Genomic DNA, 6,174 nt, shown 5'->3' with positions numbered 1-6,174 from the left:
AAACGGAACGTGTGGGGTAACAGAGGAGTGGAAGTCCATGTCACCTGAGGCGATTTCTTGGGTCACATCGAGCTCCAGGTTCAGAAAATCACAGATCAACTTAGAGATTTCAGTTCATTTGGTCCATTTCAAGGCAATAGCTGGGACCAACCAAGCTGATGTAGCAACCCACATCATGAGTTGACCTAAGATCCATACAAAGTTTCCAGAATAGATGAGATTTGAAGCCCAAACCCATTGAATCTGACTGTTAGAGCTCTACTGCCTTCACCGTGATATGTGGACAGGTGTCTTGCTGTGCTCAGACACACCACACCGCTGGGTGGAAAGTTGCCATTAAAGGCCAAGACTGGAGAGCTGCACATGCGCGACTAACTCGAACTCGCTTCTGCCTCACACACACACACACACACACAGACACAGAGCCCAGTGTCAGCCTTGTGTTTGCAGTGAGGCGGGCGGACGTCCCTCTGTTGACTGCTGTAAGCCTCCGATGAGCCTGCAGATTAAAAGCGAAGGCAAACACGGCGCCCTGCCAAGACGCAGCCAGTGTATACACACACTAATAAAACAATACCGCCACACGAGCGCTGCCGTAAACGCCGCATCGCTCTGTCAGAAGTGTTTCGGGATATTTTGTTGCTTTGCTTTTAGGAGATTCCCCCACATGGAAAGGAAGACGTAGGTGGTCCATTCCTGACGACACCGGCTGTTTACCTAGCGCGGCCCGGGATCAAGCAGAGACGACGCAGACAAAGAGCAATGTGTTAACGGTGACGTGCACATTTGTAGAGATTGGACAAATACACAAACTCAAACAAAGAAATATGTCACACATTCAAAGTTGTATACGTGCGTCAGACGCCGGGCCTGCCACCCACGCACCCGTCGCAGACGTCAGTCGCGCGAGTTTGGTCAGAACGCTGTCTGCTAGGTTTGAAAACACGTTTAGAGGGCAGTTACCTAAACACCGTATCTCCTTTAAGGCCCTCGCCTTTCAAAGCTAAAGAGTTTTACCGTCAGACTGAAGTGATACTCACTTTTAATGGGGCTTTTTTGTGGCTGTGTTCACGTAGTTTTGGGTCAAGATGGATCGTAAGCTCTGACTCTCTGTCAATCTGTCGGGGTGAGGAACAGAGCTATTGATTTAACAGTGGTTCCTACTCTGGGTAGTGACTGAAATGTTGTGGGTTTTCTCTGGGAGGGCGGCAGGACTCTTCCTCTGAAAGAGGGTGATGACCTCCGTCATCTGGGAGAGTCACAGTCGAACCGCTAGTCCTCCATCTCTTTGTCTGTTGGAAAGATGAAAACGCTCGGTTGGCCTTGAATCCCCAGAGAAGATGGAGTAGCTTCTGGTGAGAGGAAAGTCTGGGCCTCTTTGCTCCGCCTTCTGCCTCCATGAACTGATCTCGGATCATTCTAGCACAAATTTTGCATATCATGAATTTTGATCAACCAATTTCAATATTACTGTCATGTTTGCTTAAATTTAGCTACTTCCTTTTCTCTTCCATGTTGTTTCCTTTTCCTGTTTTGTATTTAACTCATTTCAACACCTTCGTTCCAGTCTTTGTTGCCAGATGGTTATTCTGCATCCACCAGTAAAGATCCCCGTGAGACTTTGTTTTATAGCGTTTTTTTAATATCTATCGATTGTGCGCGCCTTTTATGCCACTTCCTTAGTTTCTTTTGTTTATTTTCTGTCCTTTTCTAGCAGCCCTTTTGCTTCGTGTGACAGTTTTGTTCTCATGTTTTGTTTTCTCTTGTTGCTTCTCATGTGTTTATTCCACCACTGAGCATTTTTCGAAGTTGATTATAATTCGCCTCTTTTCTGTTTCAGGTTTTTCCCTCATCCTTGAGCGTTTCCCTCGCTCCACGTCTGGGTGGCAACGTCTTCCTCGTTCCTCGAGTTCCTCGTTTCCTAGTTGTGCCATGTTATCTCTTTGTTTATTGTGTATTAAACCTTGTTAAATTAAACGTCGTTGTCCTCTGTTAGCCAGCTACGATCTTAGCATTCGGGTCTGTTCTCCTGAGCCATCATGACAGAACCATCTGGCATCCTCCCTATAGAGTGTGTGTTCACATTATTGTTATGTCTTAGAACCTTAACTTGATGAAATTTGATGTGATTTTATCAAAATAAAGGATGTTTAAAGGCTTTTTATTTTCACTTTTTACATGCTGCAACTAAGTTGGGAGACATTGGTGAGACAGGAGCTATGTTGTGTCTAGTGCTTCTCCATCTAATACCGTGAAACGCTGGACCTGCGCTGTGGTCCGCTCTGCCTCTCCTCCCTCACCTGACAGATTGACTCCCAGTGGGAACCTAAATTGCATCATTTTACGGATGTGAGTCAGTGTTGTGATCCCAGAGTAAACAAGCTTGAAACTCCGAGTGGAAGGTGGCTGACAACAGCGCGGCGAAACGTAACATGCGTGAAAGCAAACCATCTCCGAGGTGGTCGCTCGCGGCTGTTTGTTTTGTCACACGATGAGTGACCGCGGCACGCCGTCGCCCCCATTAGGCAGAGATCAGAACTGGAGTCGTCCTCCTTCGCTGCTGCCTTTCAGAGTCAACACATGAGATCACGTCACTTCAGAAACACACACAGATAAACAGGCTGTTAATGCCGACAAATGTTTACACGTGCTTGAGCCAATATTCTCACATAAATCAAGGCGCTGGAATTTGGACGCGCTGACAGTCGCCTCCAAAAAATGAGCACAACAATGCCAAACTAAGACAAACACAGATGTGAGAGCGCTCGATTAATCAGAAACAAGACATGATATGTTGACATCAAACGCACATGTAGCAGCGGCCGCTGCAGTGTTGCGGCGCGGCGCTGAGTGAAACCCTGCAATTAGACAAGAGTGGAAACATTTAATGCCGGAGCCAAGTGCGACTGGAAAAGCTTGTCATCAGGAGACCTTTCCAGAAACATGGGTGGTGTTGGCAGAGTCACGCCAGCGTCAACAGTTTTGATAAGGAGATCCAGGACCAGGAGGGAAGCCTGAGCTGCGGCAGTTTCATCACTTCGCATTCCTGGGTCGCGGCGACTGAGACGCTCCCGAGCCAAAGTGGAGATGAAGTCTTTCCATCTCATGGTGGAGCTGCTCCAGCACGTCAACAGGCCTGGAAGACCTCCAACACTTGGAAGAAAGGAGGAGCTGTTGATGATATCAGAGGTGCAGAGGTGGGCCACATTAGACACTGTTACGGTTGGGGGGGGCCACCATGACAAAAGAAAGGCAGCGGTGACTACAAAAACATGATGGAGAAATACATATCAATACTTAAGTAACAAGGACAAAATGAAGCGCAGAAGATAAGGATATGAAGAAGTGTAAATATGCCATGAAACCTATTGAAATATTTCATTTTCTATCTTTCAAGATAAAAAGGCAATTTATTTCAAGATATATTTTCAGTATTACTTCATTGTGTTTCGAGGGACAAGAATAACACAAGAATGGCAGAAAATACACAAGAAACGGGCCACGAAAATACAGGCAACGGACCACATATGGCCCCCAGGCCGCGCTTTGCCCAGGTCCGTATTAGAGCGTTTTGATTTGACAGGCTCAACCAGAAGAGCTGGCGAGTCATTTGAAGACCGTCATGTCACAGTCAGGGCTGAAGTGAAGTGTACGACGTATTTAACCGACCTCATTTGACAGTTGTGTATCATAAACTAAGCAAGTGTTTCACGCAAAAGAATTCACTTTGGTTTCAAGCAGCCTGCGCGAGACTCATTTCCCTCTGCTGACGTCCAAACAGCTTCTGCTGGACTCTCCACCACAACAAGGAAAACAACTGGGAACATTTGTCCCCCGATACATGGTCATGAAGAAGACATAACCAGGGATTTAAGGTGGAGTGGAAGAGTGATATTTGCCCAAAGTCAACTGAAGAAACACAGCAACAAATGTTCCGACTGGCGAGCTCCTTTTGAGCGTCAATAATGCCTTGGAAGACTGGGAACTTCCCACACTGGAACAGGACTCCAGGACTCCAAACATCTCAGCGACAGCCTCCCTCTGAGCGACTTTCTGCTGTCTTACTCTGTCAGTCCTCTGCAGCCAGTCCATCCTGCCTGCACTCTCCTCTTCACCCAGCGCTCCTCAGAATGATTGACGACTCTACTTCCTGCGTCGTCCGTCATCCGCGATGAGGGAGGGACGCACAACTTGAGTGACGACACAGAGTGATGGCGACACCAACTTTAATTCCATCTGTCAACTTCCTGTTCTGGCACTTGCTTCCTCTTACCTCACCAGCTCCAGGGGCTTCAACCAAACCAAATGGACCCCCCACTGTGCAGGTGGTTACCTCCTCCTCCTCCCCCTCCGACCTGCTCTGGGCTATGTCCCATTCTTTTCTGCTCAGCAGGGGGTGATTGGTTTGTGATCAATGTTATTATTACAGTGTTATTACAGTACTTCAACTGCCATCAGACGACACCGCCCGGGGCAACAATCTCACCCCGTCATGATCGTCCCGAACCAAAAGCACGGTTCTAATGTACCTTGGCTTATTGGACCAAATGGAATTGACTCTTGAGTCTGTTGAGTGAAAACCCACTAGACTTGGGTCAGGACCACAGGTCGTCGCCAGAAAGTGCAGTATTTTGTGTTTTTCTTCCCCTGGTTTCAGCCCTCGCCTCTGATCCATTCCATTCTTTTTACCCCCATCACTTCGTCTTTCACTTGCTGCCACAGTTGATCTACTACAACTAAATGGGGGCCAGAGCTTTGTCACCATGAAAACCAGGCACTGATCCTCCTGTCCCTACTGCCCCAGGATAAGCGATAAAACGAGCGACTGCTATTACGGATTGTTGACATACCACCTCAGCTGGGTGTTACCCTATAAGTATTGCTTGTGCTGACTCTTGCACTCATGTATACAGTATGATGACATGCACTTCCAGCCATCTCTGTCCTACAAATATTTGCTACACAGGCTCCTCATGTTTATTCAAAGTACTGGGTTACACTGGTTGAGAACGATATGCAGGCCAGGGCCCGTCGGGGTGGAAAAAGAAAAGCGTTTTAAATCAAAAGTCGCGATTTACGCCAGCGACGGAGTGTAAATCCAAGCGTCCGCTGCAGTACACACGCCTCTGATGGCTCGGACTCTCCAGTCGACCGACTCGGTCGGGCTCAGATATTGCTCCGTCTGTGCGCCAGTGTCTGGGGGAGCAGCGTGAGGTGGGTGGTCTGCGCTCGCTATCGTTATACAACACGGAACCTTGCTGGTATTTTGAGAAGGAAATGAATATTGCCATCAACGGTGGCTCTCGCGTGTGTTCCTCTGCCTGTAGAGAAACACTCGTGAGCGACGACGGCGCGACGCCGCATGGCGACATGGCAGCCGTCATGACCTTTGCAGTTAACAGCAGTGAGGTCAAGCACCCGCCTCCTCACAAGCCGGACGTCACCGCGCTACTTTGGCTTCTCCTTTTTACATGACAGCAACAGCAAATAAGTGTTGAGCTCTTCTCTGTCGCTCTATCTTGATGTCTCTGACTCAGAGATGGAATAGTAGTGTCACATCAGAAACTCTTCTGCAAATCGAACAGAGATGAAAACTCCATTTGGTTGAAGGTACAAACCGTGTGCGGCCGATGACGTCACATCTGCGGTCGGATGTTTTTAAACTTTTTAATCAGTCAATGAAACTTTAACTGAAGATTTCGGGGGCACTTTCTGCCTCACGTGGAACACATTAGCAAAAGACGGCAGCATGTGCAAGCATGTCTTCTACTTCCTGCTTTAACATGTACGGGTTTTTGCTTCCATTTGGCGTCACGAAAAAAAAACGAATCGACTTTGGAATAGACAGTTAGGCACCACGGAAGATACATTCATCTATATACAGCCCGCTCTCGGTTTTCCAACGTCCTGGACTTGAGATTTTGAGATTTTTTTGCTTCGGATTTCGAACGAAAATCCAGAACTCGAACGACCCCGAAAAAAGCCGGAAAAAACAACATGCGCGGACCGATCAGCTGACCCACGAGGCGCTTTGTTATTGTGTACAACGCAGCCTCCGTACAAATGAAAAGAACACGAACGGTTGAAGGAAGGTTTCGCGTTTAGTCGGGCCACATTAGGAGGCGCTGGTGAGGAGGAGGGTGGTGACAATCCCAACAACACCGAACGAAAACC

This window comes from Synchiropus splendidus, chromosome 2 (genome assembly GCF_027744825.2).
Source record: "Synchiropus splendidus isolate RoL2022-P1 chromosome 2, RoL_Sspl_1.0, whole genome shotgun sequence".
In the NCBI taxonomy this organism is placed as follows: Eukaryota; Metazoa; Chordata; class Actinopteri; order Syngnathiformes; family Callionymidae; genus Synchiropus; species Synchiropus splendidus.
Note: the sequence above shows the minus strand (reverse complement) of the source record.